An 11072-nucleotide genomic window follows, 5' to 3' on the forward strand; every position below is an offset into this window, starting at 1 on the left:
TGCATGAATATTTCAAGACGGATTAGAGGTTAAAAGCAATCTTGAAAATATTCCACTGAGAAGAAAGGTTGCTTAAAGGCACAGTAAGCCTCCCGTAAACCATCACAGATACTGTCAGGCTGGGGTCCGGATTTGGCCTATTGAAAGGCAACCGCTAACTAACTAACTAACTAACTGTCAGGCTTTTACACACAGTACAAACACCCTTTCATTTAAACACCGGCACCGCTTGAGAACATCCTAGGTGCCCCCCGTAAAGAGAGAGCAATTTTTAAAGAAAATTATTTTTGCGTGGTTTATCTTACCCCTGAGCCATCGTCAACCCGTGTGATCCAATTTCCTTTTTTCACAATGTAGTCGTCAGTTAGTAATTTGAATGCGACTCGATGTGAGCTTATCTGCAATAGCACGTTATTATGTACCTCTGACTATGCACGAAACAAACGGCTGTGGTTCACAAGAACTCTCGCGATGGCTTTTGACTGTTCAGAGGAACTGGCGATAGGCATAAACCGTCGTCTGCTACGAGAACCACGACCTTGCGTGACCCTGCTTCCGGGCTTTTCTTTTTTCAAACTTTCAAATTGTATACTGATCTTGTCTTGATGAAAAAAGAATTCTTTTATGATTTAAGAATGTTTGTGTAACAAGTTGTCAATTTATTATTTAGATTTTAAAAGTTAGGTCTAGCCGCACGGTCCGATTGTCTGAGAGACAATCCGCAAAATTAATTCTTTAAAAATTGCTCGCTCTTTACGTAGGGCACCCAGGATGTTCTCGTTTGGTGAGCGTTCAAATGGAAGGGTGTTTGTACTGTGTGTAAAAGCCTGACAGTATATGTGATGGTTTACGGGAGGCTTACTGTGCCTTTCAAACATGAGTAGGTTACGACTGGTAAGGCGGAATGTGTTCGGGTTTTGAAGGAAAAAAATAATCTGAGCAAAAAAAGGAATGCACCCATTTTCGTACCCCAACCAAAACATTCATTGCCGTGTCATTTCATTCAAACTGTATATGCCATTAAAGGCCCTTCACTTGGCTACCGGGTACATTTTTTTTAGATCAAAGATTTCTGTCGTAGGTATCACGTGACCGCCGCCGAAGTCAGGGTACCCCCAAATTCGACCTGACAAAAACGTAATGTACCAATTAAAAAATCGACACAAATTCAGAAAAGGCTTAACTGGGCAACGTTTACAAACGGGGAGAAAGCCAATTCATTTATCTATCCAGAACAGGTTGTTTTGTTTTGCTATCTTGCGTATCTCTTGTGTTCTGTCAGTTCTACTGATGCAGGTGTGGAACGCTTGAGCAGAAGAAAACGAGAGGTTATTGCGTCCATTTTGAGGGTTACCAGAACAAAGAGCACTTTATTTCAGCAATGCCTTAATGGATTGCTTCAACACTATCAGGAACTTTAGTCTACATACGCGAGTTACGTCCGGTAAAATTTCGCATCGTTACTGATATTTGTTGAGATGATAAGCAATCTTCCGGAAAATGTTTTAAAACGTGTCATAGGTTTAAAGGCTCACATCCCAAAAAATCATGACTTTGCATGCGTACAGACAAATAAATGTTACAAACACTGCCAAAGTTTCCTATAAATACAATCAGTAGTGTACGTTTCCTAGTCCTGTAAGCACGATCACATATTTTTGGAGGATTGCAGTGCGACAGCCATGTCCAGTCATCCGTGACCGCAGCATGTCTTGAGAGGCATTCAGCGATAACAGCTGTCAAAAGCAAACAGCCTGAACGTTTCTTGTTTTCTCGTGTGTTTACATGTCTAGCAAATGTCCTTCAATCGTCATACTCGAATGAATCTTTGGCAGTTCTTGTAAAAACCATTTGGCTGTATGCATGCAAAGTCATGAATTTTTAGGATGTACATTACAAAACCTGAAACGGGTTTAAAAACATTTTCTGGAAGAGTGCAAAACATCTGAGTACAAGCATGTAGTGATTCACAATTTTATCCGGGTAAGTCTCGTATGTAGACTTTCACTCCTGGAAGTTTCGAATCAATCCATTGTGTGTGTGTGTGTGTGTGTCATGTGTGTGTGTGTGTGTGCGGTGTGTGTGTGTGTGGGTGTGCGTAGCCTACGCACAACCTAGTAGTCACGTGTGTGATTTCTGTAACGACATACATAAGAGGTCAACGCCTGAGAGTGGATGTTGTAACGGTTTTTCGTTAACATTTTGTAAACATGCGACCCGCCACAGAGACAAGTATGATTAGTACGCAACTGTATATTTGAGCAAAAAAACACCCCAGATCTTCACAATGCACATGATGAAAAAACAAGAGTTGTAGGTTATTTGAACGTTTGATTATTCCCCTCAATAATCAGGTGTTTCCCCTCCATTTTCTTCCAAACCTTGTTCGTTCCGTGTTGCGTCTGCTGTTTGTTGTCTTTTGTGTTGTTTTTCCTGATGAAGCTTCCATAAGCGAAAATTCGTACCGTCTTGTCTCGTTCTTGTATCGGTGAGTACAGTATTCCTTTGTTTTTTAACGTTTGATTATTGACAAAACAAAACGTTACATTATTTTTGTCAATGACTAAACGTTCCAATAACCTATCATTCTGAATTTTGGATTGTTAGGCACAAAAAAAAAGTAGTCTGTTTACGGTAACCCGACCGACCCTATTTTGTTCGCGCGACCCTAGACTTTTTTTTGGCATTTGGGGAAAAAAGAAAAAAAAAATAGAAAGAAAAAATCCCGACCTACCGACCCTATTTTTTTGGCCTATGTTACCGTAAACAGACCTATTTTTTTTTTGGCCTTAGCAGTCTATCTGTTTTTTGAGTTTTTTCACATGTGCATAAAATTAATGCTTCAGACCGAAACACTGATTTTTAACACCAGGGTCATACGCCTTAAATATCCTTTATTGGACCAGTGCACCTCCCAATTTTCCCCCACCTACCCATCCACCAAACCCTCGCAATGGATGAGCAAGCTTATTCCACATCTGGTGACAGAATCCATGGTAATCATGTTTTTACATTTAGTCAAGTTTTGACTAAATGTGTTAACATAGACGAGGAATGGTGTATGTGTGAGTGTGTGTGTGTGTGTGTGTGTGTGTGTGTGTATGTGTGTGTGTGTGTGTGTGTGTGTGTGTGTGTGTGTGTGTGTGTGTGTGTGTGTGTGTGTAGAGCGATTCAGAGAATACGATGCAATTAATTTTAAATTTGTTTGCGAAAAATCGATTTTTAATGACAACTTTGATGAGCAAACTCATTAAACAATTTTTAAGCCTCCACGCTCAAATACAATACCGAAGTCCAGGCTTCGTCGAAGATTGCTCAACCATAATTGTAATCAATTTGATCAAAAAATGAGGGTGTCACAGTGCCGCCTCAACTTTCAAAAAAGGCCGGATATGACGTCATCAAATACAACAATCCAAAAATTGAAAAAAAGTCTAAGGATATTATACTCAGGAACTCTCATGTAAAGTTTCATGAAGATCGGTCCAGTATTTTCCTCGGAATCGCTCTTCACATTCATACACACAGACACACGGACACACATACACCACCACCATCGTCCCGATTCCCCGTCTATGTGAAAACATTTAGTCAAAACTTGACTAAATGTAAAAACAGAGAGAAGCCCAAAAAATCAACTTCCACACAGCTAGGATGTTCAGCCACAATCACAATTATCCAGAGAGTTGTGTCATCTCTCTGAGCTTTGTTTACGCGCACAATTCAGAATGACGCAGTTGCACTTCCTGGACAGAGATGTGTTATCCCTAACCTGAATGCGTGCTGTAAATTTGAATAGAATTTTATCGATGCACAGACATCAGGTGATGGGATCGATCCTGGTTTCCTGGTAGGCCTACTGAAGTTTTTTGTTTGTTTACATTTAGTCAAGTTTTGACTAAATGTTTTAACATAGATGCGGAATCGAGACGAGGGTGGTGGTGTTTGTGTGTGTGTGTGTGTGTGTGTGTGTGTGTGTGTGTGTGTGTGTGTGTGTGTGTGTGTATGTATGTATATATGTGTGTGTGTGTGTATGTATATATACATCGATTCCGAGAAAACTGCTGGACCGATCTTCGTGAAATTTAACATGAGAGTTTTTGGGTGTGATATCCCCAGATATTTTGGTCATTTTTTTTTTAATAAATATCTCTGATGACGTCATATCCGGCTTTTTGTGAAAGTTAAGGCCGCACTGTCACGCCCTCATTTTTGAAATCAAATTGATTGAAATTTTTGCCAAGCAATCTTCGACAAAGTCTGGACTATGGGATTCATTTTCAGCTCGGCAGCGTAAAAAATATTTAATTAGTTAGCTCATTAAAGTTGTCATTAAAATCGAATTTTTACTAACAGATTTAAAAATGATTGCATCGTATTCCTCAATTTCTCCTGATTCCAAATATATATATATATATGATATGTTTACTTTAAAAATGTGTTCAGGATTACAGAAAATAGGTTAAGTAAGTACTGCGTTCGCACGCTACGCGGAGACGAGCGTGATCCGTCTGGGTCTTTTGGTGTGGTTAGTCGAGACTATCTTAAACTAGTCTCACGGCGATGACTGATTTTTGGTGTTAATCTAGTTACTTTGATGCTGACAGCTTGACTAAAGGTTTTTATATCGCTTCACGCGACTTGTTTATATTGTACCTCTAATGACAACCAAACAAGACTTTGTGGAGAAGTGTCGGGTGAATAAGTGTAAATAGGTGGGGAGGATCAAGGTTGGGGATGGAGAGTGGGGGTGTGGGCCGTTTGTGTGTGAGTTTGTGTGAGCTGTGAGCGTCTGTGTGTGTGCGTGTGTGTGTGTGTGTGTGTGTGTGTGTGTGTGTGTGTGAGTGTGGGTGTGTCTGTGTCTGTGTCTGTGTCTGCCTGTCTGTCTGTCAGGCTGTCTGCCTGTGTCTGTCTGTCTGTCTGTCTGTCTGTGTGCCTGTGTGTGTATGTGTGTGTGTGTGTGTGTGTGTGTGTGGGTCTACGTGTGTGTATGTGTGTCTATTAAACACACGCTGCATTGCCAGTTCAACGACCTTCCCCAAGCACGTTTCCGCACTGACACTCTTTGTTCGTGCACGATGCATACTCAGTGTTTCATCTCTCCTGTAGCCTTTTCAGCCAACCCAAAACAAATCCACAACACACATTCCTCCACTCACCACAATCACAACTCGACCAAAGTACCTCCACCAGCAAAAGCGGATAAGACTGCATGTACAAGAATGAAATAGTCTTGTCGAGTGCTCACGACACAATATTAACCACACCAACCGTATCCCTCAGCAAGAAAGAAACGAAAGAAAATCGGAGGGAAAGCAAATCCCATGGGTTCCCCGCGCGGGAGGATGAAAGCATGCACATTTTTTTTTAATCAAGCTGGGCTTTTGTTAATTGGATCAATTAGGAAGGCCTTCACACACCAAGACTTGGCGATGCTTGCAACGATTGTGGAAAAACACGAACGGGTGTATGTTCGATATCTAATATTGATGAGGGGCCTCAGTTATAAAGAACCGTGCAAACGATACTGTATTGACACACACTCCGGTTAGGCGTATCGAGAAAATCGAGTACCCTAGAGATATGCATTATTTACCGTCTGTGGGTGGAAGTTCGCGCAGACATTTTCACAATACCCCAATATAAACATGTTTTTCAATGATCATAACTGCGTCAATCTAGTGTCAGCATGATCCGTTTATTGAACCTGTGAATGGTTGCACAAGCACATGCGTTAAAACCGTAAGCTTACAAATATAAATGTCAATTCATTTTGCATTTATAAAAGGTCGATCGCACTTTAACCGTATGTCATGGGTGTGAAATTACCCCGTCTTACAGAAAGAAAAAGTCCAAGGTATAAGTCAGATTTTGGATAGCAAACTGATCGGTAATATCCCTTTATTGTATGAGCTACACGACATGTAAATCATAATTATGAGCTGATAGCAATACAGAATTTTTGGTCAAAGTGGATTACTTTGCATTTTCTACCCAACGGTAATTCAGTCGAAAACATAAAAATAGAGCAACCCGTTGGTCGGGTGAATTTCCATCTTTAACCTTCATTCTTTGGAATCTGTGTGCTGCTTTGTGGATTAATTCTACTTGCGATATTTTGTAAATGGTGTAGTTTTTTTTCTTTTTTTTTTCTTTTGCATTACAGGTTACATTTCCATTAAATTACTTTTTAATTCAACAGCAATCTAGCTAAGGACAATGGGGATACACCTTTCGTAGCGCAAGTTCTTGTTGAAATACAATTTCCAATGGAATATGCGATTTAGTTTTCTTAACTTTGCTAATGCACATTTTTGCTATCAATAAAACATGGTTAATTAACGCTGATTCCTGACATTTTTCGATTCCGAATAATACATCTGTAATAGACAATAAGAAAGCCCGACCTGTCAGACTGTTCAACATTTTTTCAATATAAGTCCAAAACCTTCTAATTCGGGGACACTCATAGAAAAAGTGTTCCATGACATCCAAAATATGTGGGCACTCGTTACAGTTTTTTGTTTGACTTACTTTCATTTTATGTAATAAAATATTGGTGGGATATAAATTGTGACAAATTTTCCATTGCAACACACGCAGGCGCACTTCTTTTGTCACCTGTCGTGGCAACAACCACGTCTGTTCGACAAAAACAAAATCTAGTTTTCTTTTCCAAAAATCGATTGCATGAGATTTTTCAATGCTATAATTCCGTTTTTTCTTTAAATATAACTTAATTAACTTGGGTTTGCTTTTAAACACATTCAATTCATCATCAATTATATCTACATTAACTATATGTGCTGGGTTGTCTACAATCCAATCTTTCCATTGTTTTGGAATTGTATTCATCACAGCGTTGTATTCAAAAAAGGTTATTGCAGGGTTTTGCTGCACAGTGATCTGAACATCTTCACATAACAGAAACTGATTTCTTTCAACATTCAACAAATCATTTATAACATTAAAACCTTTCTGGCGCCATTTTACAAAATACAACACTTTACCTTTAAACTGAATCAGTCTATTATTAAATAACAGTTGATTACCAACATCATTTCTGTCAACTTCCTCTAAACCTACTTTATTTTTATTATCAAGATATGTCAAAAATACCTCTTTCCAAAAATCATTTTGAACTTTTTCGATTCCTTGTAATTCCTTTTGTGTGCAATTAATTTTTGCCAAATGATTAAAATCTGTTAATTGTTGAATGTGCCATTTTGGGATTGCACTCCAATTTTCTCGACCTGCTTCATGCAACCGTCCAATCCAATTTAAATAAAACACTTTCTGTATATCAAACATATTGATCATTTTCAATCCACCATGCTCATATTCAGACTCCATAATTTTCCTTTTTATCTTTTCAAAAGCTTTTTTATTACTATATTGTTTTTGCCATACAAATTTGTATAGTTTCGTTTTTAGCTGTGTGAGAACTTGCTTTGGAAGACCAACAGACTGCATAATATACACAAATGGGGAAGACATAAACGTTTTAATAACTGTTATTTTTCCCTGTATACTGAGATCTCTTTTACTCCACTGTTTAATCATGGCATCAAGACTCTCCATTTTGAATTTCCAGTTTTCCTCGATGTCTTTTGCCATTTTACAACTACTAAATTTAATCCCTAAAATTTTAATCTCCTTAACAACGTGGAAAGGCAGATTAGGTTCCGTTGGTTCTCTCCCCATTCTTAAAGCTTTCGTTTTATCTAAGTTTAATTGTAGCCCTGAGACTTTGCTAAATTGGTTCAATATGTTCATTGCCATGTTAGCATCATCTCGGTTTTTTAAAAACAGGGTTGTATCATCTGCCATTTGTTTTATCTTTATGACCGTACCATCCTGATTAATCATGTTCGGTGTAATTATTCCAACTATAGGGCTGTTTCTTATCTTAATCGCCAACAGTTCTACCGCCAAGACGAAAGCCAACGGCGAAAACGGGCAACCTTGTCGAATTCCACTAAATACGTTAAAACTCTCCGATAACCAACCTCCATGATTTATACAGCTTGTAGTACCTTTTATCAAAATCTCCACCCACTTTTTAAAACTAGATCCAAATCCAAATCTGTCAAAAACATTAAGAAGTAGTGACTTTGATATACTGTCGAAAGCTTTTTTAAAATCCAGGGCAAGCAGATAACCCGCCTTTCCACTAACATTAAAGTAATTAACCGCATCGTCAATCGTTCTAATCACTGTTGATATATTTCTGTCTTTTAGGTAACCAACCTGATCTACACTGATTAGTTCATTAATTACTAAACCCATTCTTCTTGCCAAAACTTTAGCTAGAATCTTATAATCAGTATTAGTTAAAGTAATTGGTCTCCAATTACTTAATCGTTCTCTATCCAAATCTTTTCCTTTATGCAACAATATTATCACCCCTTGATTTTGCGTATATGATAACTCTTCCCTTTCAAATGATTCATTAAATGAATCAACAAGCAATCTGGTTATCTTGCTCCAAAATACTTTCATGAAATCAATAGAAATTCCATCAACCCCGGGGGCCGAGCCATTTTTCATGCTACACAGAGCGTCGGCTGCTTCTGCGGGATTTACTAACCCCTCACATAAACGTGACTGTTCTTCACTAAGGCGTGGAACAAATTCTTGCGACAAAAATTCCAAACTATCTTTTACCGTATTTTCAGAATCAGTTTTCAGACTATACAAAAGTGTATAATATTCTTTCTGTTCTTGTAAAATCAATTTCTGGTCGGTGGTAAATGGTGTAGTTTCTGTTTGGCCTAGATTTCCCTAGTGTCACCAAAGCGGATATCCAGCCTAAATCCACACAGTTCACAGAAGACGGACAATGATAGGTTTGAGCAAACCTTAGGTCACCCAGGGGGTTGAAAGCAATTTACAAATTAACTGACATCCAGCGACCGATCCCGGAGAGACGCAGACCCATCACATCATTCTCTGCATTGTTGAATAAGGGAACTAAAGCGTTAACATCAATACACTAAGCCGTAAGCGTCAGCGTCACTGCATTATATGCATAGCAATCGCATGGTTACCAAAGCAGCTATGAATACCCAACGCGGCACCGTTCGGTTATAGAGCGGCAACGATTTGCAACAGCTTTATGTGTGCATTCATTGACTCGAAACACGTCAGGTTTTGCTAATGTGTTTCATTAGTGCGCTCAGGGTTCACTTCTGCTTTAAGTAACTCTGACCCTAACCCTTAGTATTGAGTAATGTGCGTTAATTGTATGCACATTTCTTTTCTTAAACTTAGTTTATCGTTCAGTCATTATTCCATCGATTGCTTCCGATCAACGAAATACGTGCCGTGTCGAGTTTTGTTAAAAAAAAATATTTAAAAAAATTAAATCGTGACCTTGATACGAGCAAACCCTTTCTGCATACGTCTATTAATAGTTGGAAACTGGATGATTCCGGGTAGGATGATTTTGGAATGTTCATAGCAACGTCAACTGCAAGGAAGGGATGAGAGACTGATATCTGAACAAATATTCGCACCCCCCCTCCGCCCCCGCACGCCCCCTCCCCACCACCACCTTGACATTTGCATGGCATACCAGTACATAAAACATTAAAGTGAGGCATCAGTACGCATGTCATGACCTGCATGCACTCTTCTTTCAGCGTTAAAGGACACTGTCCTTCCCCTCAAACAGTTCTGTTTACTATCTCAGATCTTAATAGGTATACAGAACATGTATCCACTTGGACACATACCAAACACCAAACGTCCTGACTGCTTCCGCCGCAGCATTGGACTTGTTTTTGTATTAATTTCCAAAAGTCACTAGTTCCTTTAGTATGTATACTGAATAAAGGATTGTCATGTTGGAACAAAGTCACGTAGTCCAAGAAGGAACTTGATCACTACACACACACACACACACACACACACACCGGCACACACACACACACACACACACACAGACGCACAGACACGTACAGACACGCACAGACACGCACGCACACACACACACACACACAGACGCACACACACACACACACACACACACACACATACACACATACACACACACAGACAGAAACACAAACACACACACACTCTCACACACACACACAAACACACACACAAATCCGGTTATTCTTTCTTCAAAAAGCATGTGTTTTACAAGGCCCAGACCATCGGGGCTGCGGATTTCAGAAAGTATGCGGTGAAGGTAAAAACTCCTATGCATGGTATTTTAAGCACAACACTGAGTGGAAGGAGGCGATCATTAGGGAGACATAGCAAGCAGAATCTTTGCAAAAGTTGCAACACCTTTCAGCAGAGTAATCGACGTCTTGGCGATCAAGGAGTTGTCAAACATGTTCTGCTGTCATAGAATTGGACAAATGAAGAAACTGTATTTAGAATCTATCAAAAGATTGAAAGTTACCCTGAAGCAAACATCTCTTTAATTTGAGAAAAACATGGTTTTGTGACATGAAAAGAAGATAAGGCAGAAACATTGAACCTGCGGTCGTTAATTTTCCCTCTTGATGTATTGAGTAGTAGTATTATAAAGCAAGTAGCAAAAAGGTCAATGCTATTAGCGCTCGCAAACTTACTCGAATTTATTATGTGAAAGTGTGGAGGGCCCCAAAGGGGGGGTATCATCACGATCACGGGAAGGGAAATTTTAGCTTTCACGATCACAGTTACCTTGATTTTTGTTTTCACGATCACAAACACCTTGACGAATAGAGGATCATAGAGTGATACAGCTGTGAAAAATGTACGTTGAAAATAAAATGCTTTGCTATAATGCCCATCACGTTCACGAACACAAATGACGATCACGATCACGAGACTTGATTTTTTTGTCATCACGGATCACGGGCAAAGTCCCATCACGATCACAGAAATGGAAATTTCGGCAATCACGGTCACAGAAAGGTCAAAAAACGCCAATCACGATCACGATTTTAAACCCTTTGGGGCCCTCAGTGTGTGTGCTTGTGTGTACGGGTGTGTGTGTGTGTGTGTTTGAGTGTGTGTGTGTGTGTGTGTGTGTGTGTGTGTGTGTGTGTGTGTGTGTGTGTGTGTGTTTG

Source organism: Littorina saxatilis, linkage group LG1 (assembly GCF_037325665.1).
Source record: "Littorina saxatilis isolate snail1 linkage group LG1, US_GU_Lsax_2.0, whole genome shotgun sequence".
Classification (NCBI taxonomy): Eukaryota; Metazoa; Mollusca; class Gastropoda; order Littorinimorpha; family Littorinidae; genus Littorina; species Littorina saxatilis.